Genomic DNA, 24,189 nt, shown 5'->3' on the forward strand with positions numbered 1-24,189 from the left:
GTAGAGCAGAGTTGAGTGGCGTAGAGTTCAGTGTCATTGAGTGCAGAGTGTCATTGGGTTCATTGGTGTAGAGTGTCGTAGAGTTCAGTGGCATAGAGTGGTGTTGAGCAGAGTGGCATAGAGTACAGGGGCATAGAGTACAGTGGTGCAAAGTAGAGTGCAGTGGAGTAGAGTGCAGTGGTGTGGAGTGGCATAGAGTAGAGTAGACTAGTGATGTAGACTGCAGCAGCATAGAATTCAGTGTGTAAAATGCAGCATCGTAGAGTGTAGGGGTGTAGATTACAGTGATGCATAGTAGAGTGTATTAGTGCAAAGTGCAGCAGCGTAGAGCAGTAAGGCAGAGGGTGCAGAGTGGAGTGTTGTAGAGTGCAGTGGTATAGATTGGAGTGATGCAAAGTGCAATGGCATAGAGTGCATTGATGCAGAGTCGAGTGGCTTTGAGTGGTGTAGAGTGGCATAGAGTGAAGTGGCACAGATTGGAGAGGTGTAGCAGTGGCGTAGAGTAAAGTGGTATAGAGTGCACTTGCATGTAGTGCAGTGGTTTAGAGTAAAGTGGCGTGGCTCACAATGGCATTGAAGTAAAGTGACGCAAACTGCAGGGGCATTGAGCGCAGTGGCCTAGAGTAGATTGTTTCAGAGTAGAGTGAAGTGGTGTGGAGTGGAGTGGCACAGAGTATAGTGCAGGGGCATAGAATAGAGTGGCATAGAGTGTAATGGCGTAGAGTAAAGCAGTGTAGAGTGCAGTGGCATAGAGTGCAGTGGTGCAGAGTAGATTAGAGTGGTGTACAGAGGATTGGGATAGAGTGAAGGGGAATAGAGTTGACTGTTACAGAGTAATGTGCATTGGCATAGAGTGTATTGGCATAGAGTGCAATGACGTTGAGTGCAGTGTAGCAGTGTGGTGTAGAATGGAGTTGTACACAGTAGATTGGAGTGGCCTAGACTGGTGTGGCGTAGAGTGCAGTTGTGTAGAGTAGAGTGCACTGGCATAGAGTAAAGTGGTACAGAGTAGAGTAGAGCGACATAGAGTGAAGTGCCGCAAAGTGCAGTGGCATAGAGTGGAGAGCAGTGGCATTGAGTGGCGCAGAGTAGAGGAGTATAGAGTGGAGTATGTATGGTGTGGTAGCACACTGCCATTATAGAGAACAAGCCCGATTCACAAAGGTAAAGTTAGACAGAAGTCTAACTTTGCAACTTTCAGTATTCACAAAGGGCATTTACTGCTTGTAAATGCCCTTCGTTAATATCGAAAGTCAAACTTTATGGCTTTAGGTATTCCTTTGTGTATTCGGCCCATAAGATTTTAAATTGAATTGACCATTACATTTGCCTGGACATACAGTTTTCCTAATGCAACTACACAGCGCATAAACAACGAGTGGAAATGGCATCACCTACTGTAATGATTTTTTTAAATCATATTATAATATTTGTTTTCAACACACTTTGTGTTCCTAATTCTGATCTATTCTGAAATACTTGCACAGTTCATTTTAATGTTGTTGTGTACTAGAAAAAACCCTTTTCTACCCGCAGTATCCAGCAGGATTATCACATAAATCCTCTCAATTTGAAGTCAGAGAAAGAAAAGTAAACACCAAGCTCCCTTGGAAGACAGAGCTTGACATTTGACCTCTATCTCTGAATACACAGCAAATGTGACAAGATAAGAACAAGATTTACAGGCCTGTTTACAGAAATGAGTACCCGTGGAAGAATACAAAGAGTGATGGTGTGAAAAGGGTTTACTTCTTGGAAGGGATGAACTCACCCTGGAGAGCCTAAAACAAGGGTAAGCAATGGGTGGAATTAATTCCCAGGGAATCCTTCTAAATGTGCCCAAGATGTTGTAAAGCAAACCAGACAGCTACGCTGTCTAGAAGGCTTCGACCTAAAAAGAAGCTGTGATGCCTCGTTCGGTGGAACTGAAGTTCAAAACTGTTTTACAGACTGAATGACACCTTACTCATACACGCCGGGGAACATATTAAGTGGAACTGAACTGCTCCCCAATGGTGCAGATGAGACTAAATACTCCTAGGGGCATAGGAGAATCTCAGATCACATTATATATTTTGGGGCTCTTTTTGTAGCACCTGCATGTCACATTTCAGCCACTTCCAGCACCTACCACCACAACACAAAGTAAAAGCATGATTTTTTTCTTCTTGCTCCAACCATGCTTCCCGTTCAATTAAGTACTTAGGTCGTGGTATGGTCTGCGATGGAATTCTCGTGCAATGTAGCACACACAGTGTGGTGGATACAGTGCTTAATATGTAAAAGAATAAGTGCCGGGCCCAAAGCTTTTCTCAGAAGCCGGCATCTGCCACTGCCAAATGTCGGGGTTGATGGATACCAAGGCTGTCTAGTCTTGGTTCTCCTTCACACCTTGTCTTCCACCACGCTACACTTCCTGTGTCTCTAGCTCACTCTTGAAGGCTCTTTTTCATCCCTGTGCTCTCCTTTTGTCACTCTATTTCCATCTCTCCTCATCTTCCTTCTTTCCCCCTTTTGTGTTTTTCTCTCTCTTGCTCTGGGTCAAAGTTTAAAGACGAAAAAGAAGTGCCAGTCCCCAAAAATGAATGCTGGTGGGAGCCACTTGCAACCACAGGCTCAAACTAAGCACTGGGAAAGGGTATTCAGAAAGGGATACAAACAACCATTTGCAATGCAATCAATCTCGCCTTTGGAACCTTATATGAATTTAGCTATGCAGTACAATAGCCTGGGTGCTCAAACATTTACTGTTCTTTAACATGGAGGGAAAGTAAGCACCAAACTGCGTGACACGCTAGGCATGGGAACACATGGAGAGAAATATTGCCTTTCAGCAGGAAACTGTATAGTCCAAAGCTCTGTTTTTAATATGAAATCAGCCCCTTTGGTGGTCATATCACTGAAAATACAAGAGTTGAAAAAAATATTGTCTACGGGTGCTCGCTGAATTCAAGTTTCTATGGCCTGGAATCTAGGGAATGCTAAAGTGATTCTGGTATTTTACTGAACTCTGCTGGCCGTTTTCTATCAAGAATAGAGGCAGTTGCCAGAAAAATAAAAAAAGACAGTCCCTAAGCAGAAAGCAATTCTGGTATTTTACTGAACTTTACTGGTCATTTTCTATCAGACAGTTAGTTAGAGGCAGTTGAACAAGCAGAAAGCAATTATGGTATTTTACTGACCTCTACTGGTCGTTTTCTATTAAGACAGTTAGTTACAGGCAGTTGAACAGAAACAAAGTCCCTAAGCAATGACGGAAGCAGACAAATCCTAGGGCTAAACTCCAGATCCCACAAAGTACATACAACAGATCTTCCAGACTGCGCAAGCGCTGTCTAGGCTCGATCTAAAAAGTGATGAATAGAATGCTTGAAGTAATCTCAGCCACCGGTAATCACTCAGGCCACATCTTTGCATACTTCATTGTGATGCCCTAAGTGGGATGGGTATACCCAGACATGGGTCCTGCACACACTGTCTCCCTGATTTCAAGCTATACCTCGCTGTTGGGCCCTAACTAGGGTAAAACTGGTCCTAGGGTATTTTTTTTTTCAACAAATGATATTGATTTTGTAAACACAGGTTAAACAGCCTCAGGTTACATTTCGTAGCAGTGCATGAGTATAACAGTTAACAGGATATGCTCTAGAGTACAGAATCCAAATGGAGGGTGCAACAAAGTGTAAACTGGCCATTGATCCCCTGTATTTTCCTGGTCGCCATCCCTAAGATTTCCTCCATCATGTCTGCCACTGTGATGGGAACATCTATCTCTGGTCTCTCAAGTGTAGATAGGGTTTGGAGTGGGACTGCATCCAAGAACCTCTGTATGTCGGCCTCTGGGGTGGCCAGGTGTGATGTAGTAAGGTTGGAAGGGCTTGTAAATGTCTTCCTGACAATAGAGGTCAGCGCCATCCGGGAAAGTGAGACAGGGGGCTGATGTAATTAACTCCGAATTAGCCAGGCCAAGAGTCGGCGACTCATCGTCGTCTGAATGCGAACAAGCAACGTATGCCCGAGAGTCTAGGCAATGTAAGCGCTCCATTAACCAAGCGTCCTGCTCCTGGAATGGTGTCAGAGAGGCCCGCCGCTCAGGATCCTCCACCTCTCCACGGTCACGTAAGCCTGCCCCGCTTGGTGTAGAGCAGTGGTTGTTAACATTTTGACTTCTGTTGGCCCCCACTTAAACATTACTGGAGTCCGGAGACCCCAATTAATCATTGTTGGGATCCGGGGATCCCCACTGAGTCATTATTGGAATCCTGAGACCACGGCATGAGCAATTTTGATCACTTGAAAGTCAAACCAATAGACAAAAATCATCCATACTATATTCTGTTCAATACACTTGCATTACTCCCATAAATCATCTGGGAATACCAACTTTATTTTTTAGCCTCCAGTTTCAAATTCCTTCACATTTATAGAACATTTTAAAATGTTACATTTTGTATTTTTACTTCTTTATTTATGTACACTTCAGCAGTCTTTTTATATTATTTAACTTTTTAAGCAACAATGGACCCCCTGAGTAGGAGTCGCGGACCCCTAGGGGTCTGTAGACCACAGGCTGTGAACCACTGGAGTAGCGCATCTGAGAGAGTACAACATTCACTGCTTATAGTACAGATACAAGCCCCTCTGAGAGCTACTTTAAAGGCTTCCCACTCAGTGACTGGGGAACAGGTAGACCCTGCATTATGTTAAAAATAGTCTGCAGTCTAATCACGGCACAGGTGGGGTCCTGCAAACAGCAGGTTGCAGTTTCTATGTGGGAATTGGGAAGGAGTCATCCAGCTTCAGAGGCACAGCAGTAGAGGGTTATGGTCTGATAGTTCCCTTCCAAAACAGGCAGGGGAGGAGATCTGAGAGCAGATTGAGTCAGAACTTGTTATGCGGTCAAGGCGCACACAGAGGTCAAGGACAGCGGTATAGTGAATTAAGATGTCACCAGGCATCCCTAAGGGACCACTGATGAATCCAGGTAGTCAGGTTGTTGGCTGTTGTAACCATAGGGGTGGTGGGGAGTGGGGGGTGAGATCTATCCAAAGAGGGGTCGAGGGTGCAATTAAAATCCTGACCTATAACCCAAGGCAGGTGGGCCCAATGTGCCAGGTGTGTCGACAGGCAGTGGAAGAAGGTCATCTGGTCAAAGTTTGGGGTACATATGCTACTGAAGAGTAGGGTGTGCCATCTAGGAAAACAAAGTGACCTTTTTGGGTCTATCTCTTGAGCCAGGACCTGTAGGGAATGCCGGCTCATATCCCGATTAGTGAGCCTCCATTGTATAATGAATAACTGGTAGAGTAAACTTGACCTCTCCAGCGTCGCTGGAGAAGGTCATCCTCTGTGCGTATAATGTTAGATTCCTGCATGTGTGCTACGTTAACTAGTCTGCGTTTAAGGTAAGAGTATATTTTATAGCAATGGGCGGGTGAATGCATGCCTCTAATATTACAAGAGACGATTTGAAATGTACTGAGTTGGGGAATTATGGCAGGTCAACCACTGTATATTCCCCTTGTGGGTGTGGGAGTCTGAGGACTCATCCAGGCTAAAGGGTATCATGGGTGGGAAGTCACTAAGTGTGGGGAGGGAATATTGGCAACCATAAAAAACAGTAAACAAGACACCAACAGGGTGTCAACAACCTAAAATACTAAGGACGACAGGCCCTGAGGCCCTCATCCAAACCTCCACATAACCTTTCCAACACGGGGTCTGGGCATGCTAGGTGGTAGTGTAATTCTGAAACTGGACCAGGCTCGTATAGAGAAAGGATGTTGCGGGCGCCAAGCAAGGAGGTATGAAAAGAGTTGTGGGGAGAATAGGGTCACCATGGTTCAGGCCTTGTTGTTGGAATCAATTATCAGGTGTTACCAGGGTTTGTGGCCAGATGGCTCGCCAGACCACCCGGGGCGGCCAGGGACCCAAGATAACCCCCCTCTGGGGGAGGCAGCCTCTTCTGAGGGAGTCAAATAATGTCATCCACAGTCTGTGGGGTCAGCCGCGGCAGGGGACAGAGGCCCTGTGGGGTTGAGGGAGAGCAAGAAGCATCATCCTAGATCTCTCCTCCAGGAGTAACGGAGGGCACCAGGTGGGAGCTGTGAAACACCGCAATTGTGTCTAGGGCCGAACACTGGCTGTCCAGGACCTGGGTTTGCTATAGCATGGCCTACATCATCCTCCATCATGGCGGACCCCCTCCCGGATGCCCGCGCCCCCACCCAACTCGAGGCATCCTCTGGGCCGGTAAAGAAAAGAGTATTTTAATCATTGAGGAGTAGAGTGTAGTACACTGGACCGCCAGGGTATAATCCGTAAAGATGAGAATTCTGTGGCTGTACCTGATCATGGAGTCCAGTTGTCGAGACCTTCGTAGGATAGCAACCCGGTCCTTATAGTAAAGTATCCTCGCCACCATCGGCTGGGGAACCACCCCCACTGGAGACTGCTTTGCAGGCACTCTCTGAGCTTGGTCCACTGTGTAGTACTGAGTCTGACAGGAGTTCATGTTTTCAGGTCCCCAAGACTTCTTTCGCTCGTTGACCCTCAGCACCCTTCGCCAGGCCCATCACTCTAATGTTATTGCAGTGGGGGCAGCCCTACACATCCTCCCTGTGCAGTCCTCTTGGAACCTGACCCACTCACAGAGGTTGGCCAGCAAGGCTTGGAGGTTGGTCGTCTGTGGTGCAAGGACAGTCAGGATCTTCTCTGACTGAGTGACTTGGTCTGACAGCTTACGATAGTCATCACCCAAGAGAGTCAGGCCCGCAGCCACCAAGTCAATCTTAGCCTCAGTGGAGATCTGGGAGGTCTGATGACCTGGAGGATATCGTCCAACTTAGCGGATTCCATTGTTCAAGGTGCCGGTTTTGTAGGAGTAAGAGGAGGGTGGTCTGGTTTCAGTGATCTAGTGCACCCCATCATGGTAAAGAACTCAGTGATCCAGATAACCAGTGCTCAATGGGAGGAGAGGGAGCAGTCAAGTCAATGATATGGGCCCACTTGCAGCAACCAACACGCAAAAAGGGCATATTTATTAATTTGATATTTATTCATTTCTATAGCGCTGAATCACCCCATGAAGGCTATCTCTGCGCTTAGGACCAAAGGGGCTCAGAAAATAAAGGTTTTTAAAAGCTTCCTGAATAGAGGGAGGCTCTGGCAAACGCGGATCTGGAGGGGCAGTTCGTTCCAGAAAGTTGGGGCAAGATGTGAAAATGTTTTGCCACCCTTGCGAGCCTTTTTTAATTCTAGGAGTACAAAGAAGTAACCTGGACCCTGATCGAAGGGGCCGCGAGGGAGTGTACTTGATGAGTTTGTCGGACAAGTAGAAAGGCCCCTGACCAATGCAGCCGAGCTTAAATTTCACCCGCTTTCTCACAGGGAGCCAGTGGAGTTTATTAAGAAGTAGGATAGAAGCTGTTCTGGGAGGGGTGTTGACTACTAGTTGGGCAGACGTATTTTGTACAACTTGTAGCTTGTTTAAGGCGGCCTCGTTACCTGAAGCTAATAATGTGTTACAATAGTCCAGGGGGCTTAATACTAGGTCTTGCATCAATGTTTTTTTTGTCAAGGAAGGTAGCAGAGAGAAGACTCTTCTAAATAAGCTGAGTGTGTGGTAACAGGTGCCAGCAGTGGTAGTGATGTGGGCATCGAATGTGAGATTGTGGTCGATTCGGATTCCTAGATTCTTGGCTAGTTCTTTGGGAGAGGGGGCCACGCCCAGCTCCTCCGGCCCCCCCCTTGGAGTGCAGCTTATGGCCGCTCCTCCAAACAATTTGATCTCTGATTTCTCGGCATTCAGTTGGAGGAAGTTAGTCTTTATCCAATCCGCAATGGTCTTCCTGCCCTCAGAGAAGATGAGTTGTATATTGGGGCTAGTTTTATCAAAGGTGAGGAGAAGCTGGGTGTCGTCCACTTAAGAGATGGGACTAAACCCTAAGTTCCTCATAAGTTTGGCCAAGGGGGTAACATAAATGTTAAAAAGAGTAGGGCTCAGACAGGAGCCCTGTGGTACCCTCTTGGTAACTTTTGTGGTTTTGGATCTAAAAGTCCCCAATGTGACTGTCTGGGTTCTGTGGGTAAGGAAGTCTGTCAACCATTTTAGTGCAACCCCCTGTACTCCAATGCCCTGAAGTCTCTCCAGTAGGATATGGTGCGAGATGGTGTCAAACGCCGCAGATGGGTCAAGCAGCACCAACAGTGCTGCCTGACCATTATCCAGGGCCATTCTGATGTTGTCTGTTACCTCGATTAAGGTGGACTCGGTACTGTGCTTGGCCCGGAAACCTGTATGGGAGACTGCAAGGCATTGAGAGGTTTCAATGAAATCAGACAAATGTCTGTTTATATGCTTTTCAATAAGTTTGCTCTGCAGGGGGAGCAAGGAGATGGGGCGGTAATTGGACAGCTCAGTGACGGGGATCTTGAGATTTTTATGAATGGGTACAACTTGAGCTGCTTTCCATTCTGGGGGGAGTCTGCCAGCCCTCAAGGAACAATTAAGAATGGTACCAATGGGTGTAGCTAACTGTGTGTATGGTCTGGAAGAGATTCCTGCTGGGATAATATCTAAGGGGGAACCAGATTTAATTTTGGTGAGGAGAGATTCAACCTCTTTTTAAACAGAAATGTCCTCTGGGAGAACTCATTTTCCACACGTTACTTCTCACTAGCACTCAAAAACTCATTCATTCAGGTCCAATGAACCAGATCTACCCCCCTCTGAATTTGTTATGTATTGGCACAAATATTTGACATTAATACAATAATACTTAAAAATACATAAAAACAATTTATTTCTCAGGTTTAACACAATGAGATACAATTGTATCCAATACAAATATTACAACAATTGCAATATGATCAATATTAAAACCAACTCATCAAGTTGTTATCCACCACAGATTGTACACGAGAGTGTGCTACCTAGATAGTACCCTTTGTCATTGTTTGCCACAACAGGTGAATTTATTTGACCACATAAACCCCGACATCTCCTGGGTATTATATGTCTAGGGAAATGTTGATACAACAAAATTTGTGGCTACATAAAAAAGCGTTGACGCGTTTCGAAGGAATGTTCGTATAGGACCTTCTTTATCAAGACAATGGATTTCGTTACTCCCGTATTTCGAATCTTGAATGTTCTTTAAAAATGAAGCCCTCGGTTTGCCATTATGAACTGATCTCGGTTACCGTCTTTGCCTTATTTATAACTCTGATCGATGATTAACGTCTTATCTGATATATTTTCTTTCGTTGTAGGTACTGCAACCGTTTTCCACCTTGATTTAAACTTCAATAGAGCCTAATGTTCGTTGATTTGATCAATAGATTTTCAATTCTGGTTCGCTTCCCATGGTAAGACTTGCTTTGTCACTCCACTATGATTGTTCTTGTAGAAGTTCTTCACCTTTTGAGATTCAACCTCTACCAGAGTGAGTGAGGGAAAGCAGAGGAGCTGCGAGGCGTTGTCAAGGGAGGCAGGATATACTGTAGTAGGGTAAGATTAAATTTCGTTGGATGAGATGATTTTATGGTAGATGGCTTTGATTTTCTGGGTGAGAAAGGAAGCTATATTGTCGCAAAGCGACTGTGAGGGAGTTTCCGCGGTTTCGCAAGCCCTGGGATTAGTGTAAGACTTCAGGATCTGGTAAAGGGTCCTAGAATTGTTCCCAGCTTGCTACAACTGATTAGCGATGTGTAGCTTGCGAGCGAATTTAATATTTTTATGATAGGAGGACAATGCGGCTTTAAATCTCTCTTTGTCTTGCACTCTGTGCGAATGTCGCCATTTCCGTTCCAGTTTTTTACATTGGCTCTTTTCAGTTCGTAGGACAGTGGAGTTCCAGCTAGTGGCATAAATATAGCGCAGCACGAGCAGCCCGCCAGTCCTGGATCAGACCATGGCGCCTTGATTGGACCCCCTGCGCAGGTCACAAGGGTGGCGTTGGGCTCTGTGTCATCTATCATTCCAGCAAGATCTGCTATCAGGGCCCTCGGAGGGACAACACTCATCCCTCATTATTGGTCTCTAGGGCAGGAAGGCCTCTAAGCAGGATCCATTCCCCTCCACTGTACTTCCCACATTCGGGAAGGCCCCCACACTCCACCACAGGTTGCAGGGGCCCGAGGCACCTACGGAGGCCCTTGACATTAGGACTTGGCAAAGGTCCTACACAGGCATGCCAGCTATTCGATTGCCCTTCCCCAAAGAAAAAGAGATGCCTCGCTGCTTTTGGGGAGTGGCCTCCAGCCCCACCCGGCCTTCTTCCTGCAGAGGGCCTCACCTGGTCTTTGTCACTGCTAAGCCCATTGCCGGAAGAAGCTGGGTGCAGCCCCCTGGGCGGACAGGCCACATGAGAAACCCATTGATGCTCACCTCCTCATGCTGTGGTGGGTCGCCCGCAGGTTCAGCGTCACCCATGGCAGATGGTCACAGCGTGTATCCACTTCCCCATGAGCTATGTAGGTCTCGGCCGCCCGGATCTCAGATTGTCGTTGTCTCCACCTCATGGCTGCCAGCCCCGTCTGTTGCTTCCCTCACCTCTGGGCAGGATGTATGCCACTGCAGTGGCCACTGTTGGTTTCCTGCATTCCCCTATGGCTCCTGAAGCCACTTCGGCTGCCGTCAGGGGCCCAGAGCCCAGGAGGCAGATGGATTGTTTAGCCCGGTGCAGGAGCTCAGCACTTAGGCTACTGCCATGTTAACAAGGCCAGCCATGCCCCTTGTGAAAACGGTACTATGATGCTAGTTTTCCAGTTCACGGAGTTCCTGGTCTGGCAGTTCAGGCTGGGTTGTTCCCATTGGAGCAGGGTCAAGACAGATTTGCCTATGGCTGGGTCCAAACTAAGGTGGCATTGTGGGTGAAAAACAATGGATTGGATTGCAGCTCCGAGTAATTATCAGTGACTGAGATTAATTCAAGCATTCGATCATCCCTTTTTGGACCCTTTATATTGAGACATTGGCACATGTCATACATCACACTGACCATAATATACAATACTTGCTTTACACCAAAGCATTACACAGCTCTCTGGATCACAGGACTGCTTTATACTCGCCCCTGATTTAGAAATACCTCTAATCTCCTGCCTTAGTCTATCCCGAATGCACAATACATGGCTTACTATAATCCTGCCAACACAATACCTGCTTTAGATAGAGCCTTGTGCACATGCCATGCATCACACTAATCCTGATGACGCAATACCTGTCTAGATTGAGCCTTATGCACAAGCCATGCATCACACTAATCCTGATGACACAATACCTGTCTAGATTGAGCCTTGTGCACATGTCATAAATGACACTAACCCTGATGACACGAAAAGGTGCTTTACACTATCCCGGATGCATAATTTCTGCCTCACAGAGTACTCTGGAATACAGGCCCGCCTTATACTTGCCTCTGATTTACAATACATCTCATCTCCTGTCTTTCCCCATCCCGAATGCACAGTACATGCCCTACCGTAACCCTGCTGGCATGATTCCAATGCAGCACACTACCCCGATGCACAACATTTGCTATCCCTGGGCCTGATGCACAGCCCTCCTCTGTGAAGGGCCTCAGTCTCCCTACACTCGCCTCTGGTTTGCTGTACCTCTCACTGACTTCCTTTGACTAGCCCTGATGCACAATGCATACCTTACAATTACCTTGATGCACAATACCTCTCACCGCGTGCCTTACAGTCACCTCTGAGTTACAAAATCTCTCGGCGCCTGCCTTACACTCACATGTGCTTTATGACACCCCTCGCTGCCTGCCTCACTCTCTCACTGAGGCACAATCTCATTCCTGTAACACACCTGCATGATACCCTCTTAGTGTCATCTGAATGGCAATATGCGTCTTCCACTCACCTCCAATTTATAATACACCTCATTGCCTTACTGATGCTGGAGCACAATACCACTCACTGCCTGACTTACGCTCACCTCTGGTGTATAATACCTCTCACTGCCTGACATACGCTCACCTCTGGTGTATAATACCTCTCACTGCCTGACTTACGTTCACCTCTGGTGTACAATATCTCTTGCTGCCTGACTTATGCCTACCTTTGGTGTACAATACCTCTCACTGCCTCTCACTGCCTGACCTACGCTCACCAGTGGAGAGGTGTGGTGAAGCGGCCAGGGCAGCTGACTTCGGAGCACAGGGTTCACGGTTCGATCCCCGGCTCCGGTGGCAGCTCAGCTCAGCACCGTGTGACTCTGGGCAATAGCTCACTTAATTTCCACAACAGCCCCCAGCGCCTTGAGACTCGTATGGGTGAGTAGCTGCGCTATATAAAAATGGACTTACCTCTGGTGTACAATACCCCTTGCTGTCTGACTTACGCTCACCTCTGGTGTACAATACTACTCACTTACTGACTTAAGCTCACCTCTGGTGTACAATATCTCTCAAAGCTGACCAAAAGCTCCAGGCACCCCACCAAACACTGATTATTGCTACATTTTACAACAATACAGGCAGCCACAAATGCAGTCATCTTTCAGGCACTAGGGTCATGATTTGAATGGTGCAGCAGGTGCAGTGGCACCCGGCCCAAAAGTTGTCAGAACTCCTCTGAACACCTGATATTTCTATATTAAACTACTAAACTGGCAGTCACAATTGCGGTTAACATTGTAGTTTAAGAGGGGCTTGATTTAAATGATGCAGCAGGTGCAGTGGCACTGGGGCCAAAAGTTGTCACAACTCCTCTAAATACCACAAATTCCTATATTTTACGCCTAAACCAGCAGTCACAGATGCAGTTGTCTTGCAGGCACTAAGGGCATGATTTGAATGGTGCAGCAGGTGCAGTGACACCGGGCCCAAAAGTTGTCAGAACTCCTCTAAACTCATAATATTGCTATTACATCAGTTAATTCTATTATTTCCCTCTTTCATTTCTTTTTTCAAAATGTTGCTATTACTGACCCGCACTGTCCCACTAGTAACAGCACAATATATTGCCTTTTTGTGCATAAACAATTCATAACAATTTAACAGACTTTGTGTAATTTATATTGTACAACTACTCAGCAAGCTACAACTTACAGCAAAAAAACAGCATATTACTAATCACATAGGCAAAACCAAATGCATTTACCAATGCTTTTTCTTTCAGTTCCTATTCTGGCTCCTTTGTGGGGAGACACGCAGTTAAATAGGTGCATTTTCGCAGACTTTTCTATATTGAAACAATAAATAAATAAATATTGCAACTGTGATACTGTCAATAAACTTCCAAGTACATTTGGCACAGCAGGCGTTCCAGAGGCAGCAGCAGCTGCTCTCCTGTATTTTGCCAGATCGTGAATTTGTAATGACATTGGATGGATGCTTTAGGGGCTCCCTTTAGTGCCAGGGGTCCCCTGCAACACAGCGGCTGCTCGGGCTCTGTGACGCCCCCACTCTGATGTTCAATACTTCTACAATACCTCTCACTTCTTGGCTTACACTCTATTCTGATGTACAATACCTCTCACTTCTTGGCTTACACACTCTCTTCTGATGTACAATACTTCTCACTGACTGGCTTACACTCTCTTCTGATGTGCAATACCTCTCACGTCTTGGCTTACACTCTCCTCTGATGTACAATACTTCTCACTTCTTGGCTTACACACTCTTCTGATGTACAATACTTCTCACTTCTTGGCTTACACACTCTTCTGATGTACAATACTTCTCACTTCTTGGCTTACACACTCTTCTGATGTACAATACTTCTCACTTCTTGGCTTACACACTCTGTTCTGATGTACAATACTTCTCACTGACTGGCTTACACTCTCCTCTGATGTACAATACTTCTCACTTCTTGGCTTACACACTCTTCTGATGTACAATACTTCTCACTTCTTGGCTTACACACTCTGTTCTGATGTACAATACTTCTCACTGACTGGCTTACACTCTCCTCTGATGTACAATACTTCTCACTTCTTGGCTTACACACTCTGTTCTGATGTACAATACTTCTCACTGACTGGCTTACACTCTCCTCTGATGTACAATACTTCTCACTTCTTGGCTTACACACTCTTCTGATGTACAATACTTCTCACTTCTTGGCTTACACACTCTTCTGATGTACAATACTTCTCACTTCTTGGCTTACACACTCTTCTGATGTACAATACTTCTCACTTCTTGGCTTACACACTCTGTTCTGATGTACAATACTTCTCACTACTTGGCTTACACTCATTTCTGATGCACAATACCTCTCACTTTTAACCCTTAATTGTTATAGATTGGATGGTCTTGGGAGAGTGTGGCAATTGTTTCATTATTAACCCGACTGTGATACTTTTTAATTTTTTTAAATATAACTTTGCACTTACATGATACTGCTGACTCAAACTCTCAGGTCAGCCATGGGGTTATCCCCTTTGTTGCAGAGAGAGTGGTTTGTTCGGATCTTTTCTGATCTTCTTCCGGCTGGCCGCTATTTTTGGGGAGGTTGGCGGTCCAGCCTTTCGGGGCATTTTAGCCTGATTACTATCAAACACTATGGAAACCCAGGCACGCAGCAGACGTGAATAGTGAGTTTGGCGCCGCTGTGTGTTTTTAACCCTTAATTTTTATAGATCGGATGGTCTGGGGAGAGTGTGGAAATTGTTTTATTATTAACCCAACTGCAATACTTTTTAATTTGTTTTAAATATAACTTTTCACTTACATGCTACTGCTGAGTCAAACTCCGGTCTGCCACGGGGTTATCCCATTTGTTGGGGAGAGAGTGGTTTGTTCGGATCTTTTCTGATCTTCTTCTGGCTGACCGCCATTTTGGGGGAGATTGAATGTCCAGCCTTTCAGGGTATTTTAGCCTGATTACTAAAAAACACGATGGAAACCCAAGCGTGCAGTGGACGCACGCAGCGGGTGCGCCGCTGGGGCACCAAAGGTGCGCCAACGGCAAGCCTATCTGCCCCCATCCGCGCTTGGACCGTGCTCAGCGCCAGCCACTCTGTTGGTGTTGAACCAGATAGCTCCTTTTTGAAGCCTAAATCTCAGTATAGTAGGGAAACATTAATGGAGTTGCAATGGTCAGGTAAGATCTGTTTGGGTCCATTTTTTTACCCATACATATACAGGGCACATCACAGTGCTCTAACTGTGCCCTAACTTTCCAGCCCCTTTCACTATCTACCAAAATACCCACCACTACGACAGCTCCTCCCAACGGGGTATCATGCGTATTGATCAATGCGAGGTCATTAGTCAAGAATGCCATTGCTTTTCGAGAGTTTTTAGAATTTTATCAAATAGAGATAGCCTTTATATCTGAAACATGGGCAGACTCCTCCTCTGACCCAGATCTACTTTTTGCCATACCGGCATGTTTTAAAATTCAGAAAGTAGACCAAGCAGGGAGAAAAGGCGGTGGCATAGACCTCATCCTTAAATCAAGTTTCAAATCTTGCTTTAAAGTGAACTTGGATAATCAGGACTGCAAAGCACTTGATTTTAAAATTGAACTTTGTGGTCAGTAGTCCTTTAATGGCATTTCACTTTACCGTCCACCTAGATCTAGGGCCGCTTTTATTGATAATCTAGGTCTCCTCTTAGCTCGCAAAGCCGAACACTCAAATTTTTCCGTGCTAGGTGACTTTAATTTTCACCTGGAAAATGTCACCTACCCAGATACTGAAGTACTCATTGATCAGCTGGCAAGCGCAGGGTTGTGTCAACTTGTTACGGGTTCAACCGATACTGCGGGACATTGGTTAGATGGGATTTTTACAGACAACCCCCATCTAAGATGGACCAGATCTCTGCCTATGACGTGGTCTGATCACAAAGCAGTCCTTTTTGAAATATTAATGCCTCGTAAAAAATGCTTTAAAGCCCCCGGGGAACCTTTTGTCAGTCACCCTTGGAATAAACTAGAGGCTAAATTACTAAATCCTCTTCTTTTTAGAAACCTTACCTCATTTGTCTTCTAATTCTAATCAAGCGGCAGCTAAATATAATTTTTGTCTTGATTCAGCTATGATGCAACTTGCTCTTCCTAAACATTGTCGACGCTCTAGGAGCTCACCTCCCGAACCGTGGTTTAATGATATTCTGAGAGCTCAGAAACAACTATGCCGTAAATTAGAGAGGAAATAGAGACTCGAGGATAATTCATTTACCCATATGGAATATAAATTACCCCTTCAAACATATAAGAAACTCATCCTTAAGGAAAAGGCTTCCTATTTTACCGAGAAAATCATAGCGGCCGACAGATGTCCTAAAGCCCTGTTTACTACGGTAAAGAATCTGGCCAAGATGCCAGCTGCTCCAGTCAGAAGTTTTGCAACTCCTTTGCAGAATCCTTTCGGCACATGGTTAAGTCTGTTTTTAACACTTTTGTGCTTCAGGACAATTGCCCAGCTCAGACCCCTGTCCAACTCAATAAGATACAATCTACAATTCATGATAAGATACAATATTCACCATAGTCAGCTACCCCAATCTTTTCTTATTTCACTGCCCTGACTATTGATCAGACTTCTAAAGTTATTGGTGCAATTAAATAAGGCTCTCCTGCAGACCACCGCCCCCCACAAATTCTGCATATGTCTCCAGAAATCATAGCTATTCCCCTCACAGCGATTTTTAGGACCATGTTCACAACAAGGCGCTTTCCCAATGGAGTGGAAGAAAGCCTCCACACTTCAGTTATTAAAGAAATCCAATCTTGATGCTAAGGAGACTCTCAACTATAGTCCTATATCGAGACTCCCTTTCCCTGCAAAAGTGATCGAGAAAGCCAATAACATTGGACTGTCTTCGTTTATCAATGATAATGCTATTCTGGATTCCTCCCAATTTGGATTTTGTGCTTATCGTAGCAAAGAGCTGGCCCTTATTACAGCTACTGAGGTCCCCAGGCACACGTTAGACAGTGGGGGAGCGCTGCCCCGACCCGTATGGACTTATCAGCAGCTTTTGATACGGTCAATAATGAGGTGCTGTTGGTCCGTCTAGCTTCCATCGGGATCAGGGTAAGGCGATCTCCCTGCTGGGCTCCTTCCTGTCCGAACAGTATCAGGAAGTTGTGTTAGGGAACTATGTTTCACCCTCCTTTTCTCTGCCGTGTGGAGTTCCTCAGGGATCTTCCCTGAGCCCAATCCTTTTTAATCTTTATGGTACACCCCTTGCCAGACTAGTAAAATGTTATGGTTTTGTCCCTGTATCGTATGCAGACGATACACAGATCCATCCAGCTTGACGGCCATTAGCTTTCATGACTGCATGAGCCATAATGCCAATTGGATGATAGACAATTGTCTGAAGTTGAATTAATCCAAGACTGAGGTTTTGGTGTTGGGGAACAATCTCTCATTCTGGACAGATAGCTGGTGGCCGGTCCAGCTTGGTCCTTTACCTACACCAGTGCCCAAAGCTAAAAACGTAAGAGTTATCTTTGATACTAAGTTGTCTTTTGAAGCGCAAACCAATTCAGTCACCTCGGCTTGTTTTTTTATTCTATAAGTTTTGAGGAAGATTCTTCCCACAATACCTATGAATTTGAGGAAAACTGTGGTATCTGTGCTGTTGTCCTCAAGATTGGACTATTGCAATGCCCTTTTTACCAGTGTCCCCAAGCACGGCGTTCAAAAGCTAGACTGCTCAGAATGCAGCAGCAAGAGTACTCCTAGGTATATCTAAATTCGACTCCGTCTCCACAGCTTTACTCCATCTACACTGGTCGCCAGTAGCCAAGCGGATCCAGTTGAAATCACTCTGAATTGCCTTTAAATCACTTAACAACCTAGGGCCAACGCAACTGGCAATTTTTTTTAAGCCATATATTCCAGCAAGATCTGCCGAACTCGGAAACCTAATTGTTCCTAGAGTTAGTAGAGCAAGGTGGGATGGCAAGAGCGTCACTGCTACAACAACTAAACTGTGGAACTATTTGCCAACCTCACTTAAAAAAGAGACCAGCCTGTTAAAATGTAAAAATGGCTTACAAACTTGGCTTTTTAAGGCATGATTCTGATATTTAGTCTGGTCTGATCTGCATGTGTTAAGGGCAATACCTAGACACCCAGGGTAGTTGTCATGCTTTATAAATTCCTCCTCATCATCATCAACTACCTGGCTTACACTCACTTCTGATGTACAATACCTCTCGGTTCTTGGCTTACACTCACTTCTGATGTACAATATCTCTCACTGCCTGGCGTACATTCACTTCTGATGTACAATACCTCTCACTTCTTGGTTGACACTCACTTCTGATGTACAATACCTCTCACTTCTTGGTTGACACTCACTCCTGATGTACAATACCTCTCACTGCCTGGCTTACATTCACTTCAGATGTACAGTACCTCTCACTTTTTGGCTTACACTCACTTCTGATGTAAAATACCTCCCACTGCCTAGCTTACACTCTCCTCTGATGTACAATACCTCTCACTCCCTGACTTATTCTCACTTTTGATGTACAATACCTCTCACTGCCTGGCTTACACTCACCTCTGATGTACAATGCCTCTCACTGCCTGGCTTACACTCACCTCTGATGTACAATGCCTCTCACTGCCTGGCTTACACTCACTTCTGATGTACATTATCTCTCACTTATGGCTTACATTCACTTCTGATGTACAATTCCTCTCACTTCTTGGCTTACACTCACTTCTGATGTGCAATACCTCTAACTGCCTGGCTACACTCACTTCTTATATACAATACCTCTCACTGCCTGGCTTACACTCAAGTCTGATGTACAATACATCTCACTGCCTGGCTTACACTAACTTCTGATGTACAATACATCTCACTGCCTGGTTTAAACTCACTTATAATGTGCAATACCTCTCACTTCTTGGCTTACACTCACTTATGATGTACAATACCTCTCACTGCCTGGCTTACACTCACTTCTGATATGCACTACTTCTCACTTCTTGACTTAACCTCACTTCTGATGTACAATACCTCTCATTGACTGGCTTACACTCACTTCTGATATGCAATACCTCTCACTGCTGGGCTTAACCTCACTTCTGATGTACAATACCTCTCACATCTTGGCTTGCACTCACTTCTGATGTACAATACCTCTCACATCTTGGCTTCCACTTTCCTTTGATATACAATACCTCTCACTGCCTGGCTTACTCACTTCTGATGTACAATACATTTCATTGCCTGGCTTACACTCACTTCTGATGTACAATACCTCTCACATCTTGGCTTACGGTCACCTCTGATGTACAATAACTCTCGCTGCCTGACTTTCGCTCACCTCTGATGTACAATACCTCTCGCTGCTTGATTTACGCTCACTGTTGTTGTGCAATACATCTGACTTCCTGCCTTACACTAATCCATGTTCCACAATACCTCATACAGCTTTACTTACACTCTCCTCGGATGCAGAATACAGCTCATCACCTGGCTTACTCTAACTCTGCTACACAATAATCACCTTACATTCTTCTCCGATGTACAATACCTGTCGCTGCCTGACTTGTAGCAGCGACACCCCCCACCAGTGCCTTGAGACTATGATTGATTGATTGATTGATTGACTTGCACTCACCTCTAATGTACAGTACCTACCTGTGACTTCCTGCCTTACACTCATCCTTGATAAACAATACCTCTAACTGCCTGTTACCACTCTCCTCTGATGTACAATACCTCCCTCCTCCTCACTTGCACTCACCTCTGATGTACAATACCTCTCACTGCCTGGCTTACACTCTCCTCTGATGTACAATATCTCTGATTGCCCGCCTTACCCCTATCTCTGCTGTGCAAGAACACACAGTGCCTTTCTTACGCTCACTGCTGGTGCACAAAACCTCTCACAGACTGATTTACGCGCACCTATGGTGTACAATGCCTCCCACTGCCAGACGTATGCTCATCTCTGGTGTACAATACCTCTCACTGCCTGGTTAACACTCACCACTGAAGCATAAAACCTCTCGTTGCCTACCTGACGCTCACCTTAGTTGTACAATGCCTCTCGCTGCCTGACTTACGCTCACCTCTGATGTACAATACCTCTCACTGCCTATTGTACACTCACCACTGATGTATAAAGCCTCACGTTGCCTGGCTTACGCTCACCTCTGGTGTACAATACCTGCCTTATTTGCCGTTCGCGGCTGTGCGTCACCGTGGCCACCATCCATGACCTGCACACCACACTACCTACCGTGCCACCTACCGGCCTTACACTGTCCTCTAACCTGTGGGCTTTCTGCCTTCCTCTCACTGCCCCGAGTATGCACGCACAACACCCTGCCCATGCGATATCCTGCCCTCTACGTGTCTCCGCCATCTCACCTTTAATTCCGAGTCATGCACAACATCCTGCCTTCTCGTTACCTCACTCCATTCACTTCTCGGAAACCCCTCATTTTCCTGCCTCTTCTGCACTTCGGGATGTGTAAATCTCCACCAACACACTCTTTGCCCTGGCCCTCAACTGTTGCGTTTCTTCTATGCGCGTGCAATTCTAGCGTCTCGGTGGGCTTCGAGGCGGCTGAGCGGCATGGGTGGCAACATTAAAACACAGTGCATCACTTTGCGTCCCCTCCCCGTTGGATGTCACTGCCACCGTTACTTTACGAGTTATCCAGCATTCACTGCAAGACACCTCGTGCCCCCTGCCCACCTGTGCATCTGGGTGCACGGCACACCTGCCTTCAGCGCCCCTTTGCACGGCAGTGCCAAGCTCTGAACTCTTTACTCCGCGCTCACGGCTTGTCACCCTCCTGCAATTTCCCGCGCTTGCCCCACTGCACGCCAGTCTCTTTGACTCTGGATTTGTAATTGCATTTATATAGCGCTTACTACCACTGACGATTAGTCGAAGCGCTTACTATGTACTCTATGTCCAGTGCCCATTTCGTGTCTCCCATCCGCACAATGCAGTGGCCATCACTCCATGGTGGCTCCAATACACAGTGCTATCTGCACTATACGGCGCTCACAACACATCACCCCGTACCCTCTACACTACAGCTTCCCCACGGGACATAACGCCCGTGCCCTCTGCACTATACAGCGCTCACCTCACCATTCCCACTGTACAGCACCCCGTGTTCTCTACACTATACAGCGCCCACTGCACGCATCCAAACTGTACAACATCCCCTGCTCTCTGCACTGTACAGCGCTCACTGCAGCCTCCCCACGGGACATAACACCAGTGGTCCCTGCCCTACGCAGCGCTCACTGCACGCCTCCCCAAGGCACAACACCCCTGTGCTCTCGGCACTATACAGAGCTCACTGAAGCCTCTACGCGGGAAACAATGTCCATGGTCTTATGCACTGTACAGCGCTCATCGCAACCTCCAAACGGGACATAACAAACAAACACCCTTGTATCTGCACTACAGATCGCTCAGTGCACTCACCCGTGTGCTCTCTGCACTTTAGAGCACTCACTGCACGCCCCCATTGCACAGCACCCCGTGCTCTCTGCACTATACAGCGCTCACTGCACGCCTCCCCATTGCACAGCAACCCGTGCTATCTGCACTATACAGCGCTCGCTGCACGCCTTTGCACAGCACCCCGTGATCAGTGCACGCCTCACCAAGGGCATAACACCCTGTTCTATGCACTATACAAAGCTCACTGCACGCCCCCCCCCCCCCGCCCCCTCCCACGGGACATAACACCCGTGGTCCCTAACCTACGCCGCGCTCACTGCACATCTCCCCAAGGTACAACACCCCTGTGCTCGCTGCACTGTACAGCGCTCACTACTACTCGCATCACAATACATATCACTCAGTGATCTCTGCACTGTACAGCACTCACTGCACGCGTTCCCTATACACAACACCCCTGTACTCTCTACACTATACAGCGCTCACTGCACGCATCACATTACAAATCATCCAGTGCTCTCTGCACTATACAGCACTCACTGCACGCCTCCCTGTGCTCTCTGCACTATCCAGCTCTCACTGAACGACTCGCCTTTGCACAGAACCGCGTTCTCTCTGCACTATACAGCGCTCGCTGCACGCCTCACAATTGCACATCAACCCGTGCTCTCTGCACTATACAGCGCTCGCTGCACGCCTCACAATTGCACATCAACCCGTGCTCTCTGCACTATACAGCGCTCACTGCACGCCTTTGCACGCCTCCCTGTGCTCTCTGCACTATACAGCGCTCACTGCACGCCTTTGCACGCCTCCCTGTGCTCTCTGCACTATCCAGCTCTCACTGAACGACTCGCCTTTGCACAGAACCGCGTTCTCTCTGCACTATACAGCGCTCACTGCACGCCTCACAATTGCACATCAACCCGTGCTCTCTGCACTATACAGCGCTCACTGCACGCCTTTGCACGCCTCCCTGTGCTCTCTGCACTATACAGCGCTCACTGCACGCCTTTGCACGCCTCCCTGTGCTCTCTGCACTATCCAGCTCTCACTGAACGACTCGCCTTTGCACAGAACCGCGTTCTCTCTGCACTATACAGCGCTCACTGCACGCCTCACAATTGCACATCAACCCGTGCTCTCTGCACTATACAGCGCTCACTGCACGCCTTTGCACAGCACCCAGTGATCTCTGCACTATACAACGCTCACTGCACGCTATCCTCTTTTCCCCACGGGACAATACACCCGTGGTCCCTACCCAGCGCTCACTGCACCCCTCCCCAAGGTACAACACCCCTGTGCTCGCTGTACTATACAGCGCTCACTGCACGCATCACATTACATATCACCCAGTGCTCTCTGCCTTATACAACGCTCACTGCACGACTCCCCACAAGACATAACACCCTGTTCTCTGCACTATACAACGCTCACTGCACGACTCCCCACAAGACATAAGACCCTGTTCTCTGCATTATACAACGCTCACTGCACGCCACCCCCCTCTCCCCCAAGCCAAGGGACATAACACCCGGAGTCCCTACGCAGCGCTCACTGCACGCCTCCCCGAGGTACAACATCCCTGTGATCGCTGCACTGTACAGCGCTCACTGCACGCATCCAATTACATATTGCTCTCTGCACTATACAGAGCTCACTGCACCCCTCCCCACTGCACAGCGCCCAGTGCGTTCTGCACTATAGAACGCTCCCTCCACGCCTCCTCATTGCTCAGCACCCCGTGCGCTCTGCACTATACAGCGTTCACTGCCCGCAGACCCCTTAGCTCAGTCGCACCTCACAGCATGCTTTTGTGCCCTTCTTAAACAGTTTACGTGTGAAGTTCCTCCTGAGTCTCCACAAGGATAGACCCCCGCGGAGGAAGCAAGTCTGGCTCACGCTGGTTCACCTCAAAGCCCTCCTCTGCTGGGGGTGGGGGTGAGGAGGGGAGAGTGTTATCTTCCGGCCCCGGGATGAGGCGTGAGGAGCATCCTTACCTGAGACAGCCAGTCGGAGCCCCTTCCTTCACTTCCGCGGGATGAGCAGTGCCCGGCGGGGGGCGAGGGGAGATCCCCATGGGGGTGGGCAGGAGCAGGGCTGTGCCCCAGCACGGTGGAGGCTGCCTGCTTCCGGTGGAGCGCCCACTGCTCGGGAGCCGGAGATGCCGCAGCAGCCTCGGAGCAGGGGAGGCAGGAAGGCAGGCAGTGTGAGGCAGCAGCCGCGAGGCTGCGAGGCAGGCAGCAGGAAGGTGGCCGGCAGGGAAGCAGCAGCACCCAGGCAGGTAGGCAGGTCCGATAAGAAAGGTGACAGGAAGGCAGGCAGGACACAGGCACCTAGCAGGCAGCCAGGCAGTCGGACAGGCGGTAGGAAGGCAGGCAGCAGCCAGGCAGGTAGGCAGTAAGGTGCCTCCCGGGTCTCCCGCTGCTGAGCGCGGTGCTGCACTGCAAGCTTCGAGGGCTGAGGATCCCGCGTCCCGAACAGCTCTGGGAGGGGGGGAGAGGAAGGCGGGGGTCTTTTATACTCAGCACCGCGGAGAGCTGCTCTCCAAGAATGAGGTGTATATCTCTGCCCCCAGGGAAACTTCATGCATGGAAATCTGTGTGCTCGAGTCCCTTCCACAAAGAGGGGGGAGGGGTACTGAGGGGAGGGGGGAGGAAGGGGGGACGGGACAGATCTAATGCGATAACGCGCCTGCAGGCGATATCGTTTGGACTCCATCGATTCAACAATTCAAGTCACACCTGGCATTCAGACGATAGTTCAGTGGGCTGGACGCGAGCTGCTGAGATCGATGCATGGACC

The 24,189-nt window shown here is 47.6% G+C and overlaps 1 protein-coding gene across 1 annotated transcript in view; it reads right to left on the reverse strand.

The window, feature by feature from the left end:
* The window catches only part of LOC146801661 (galactosylgalactosylxylosylprotein 3-beta-glucuronosyltransferase 1-like), a 470,216-nt gene extending 446,485 nt beyond the window's left edge, over nucleotides 1-23,731 (reverse strand). Inside the window, exon 1 of the mRNA XM_085621136.1 lies at nucleotides 23,385-23,731. The gene's annotated coding sequence lies outside the window, so the exon portion shown is untranslated. The remainder of the gene's footprint in view (nucleotides 1-23,384) is intronic.
* Nucleotides 23,732-24,189: the final 458 nt, after the last annotated feature.

The sequence above is a fragment of the Triturus cristatus genome, chromosome 8 (assembly GCF_964204655.1).
Source record: "Triturus cristatus chromosome 8, aTriCri1.1, whole genome shotgun sequence".
NCBI lineage: Eukaryota > Metazoa > Chordata > Amphibia > Caudata > Salamandridae > Triturus > Triturus cristatus.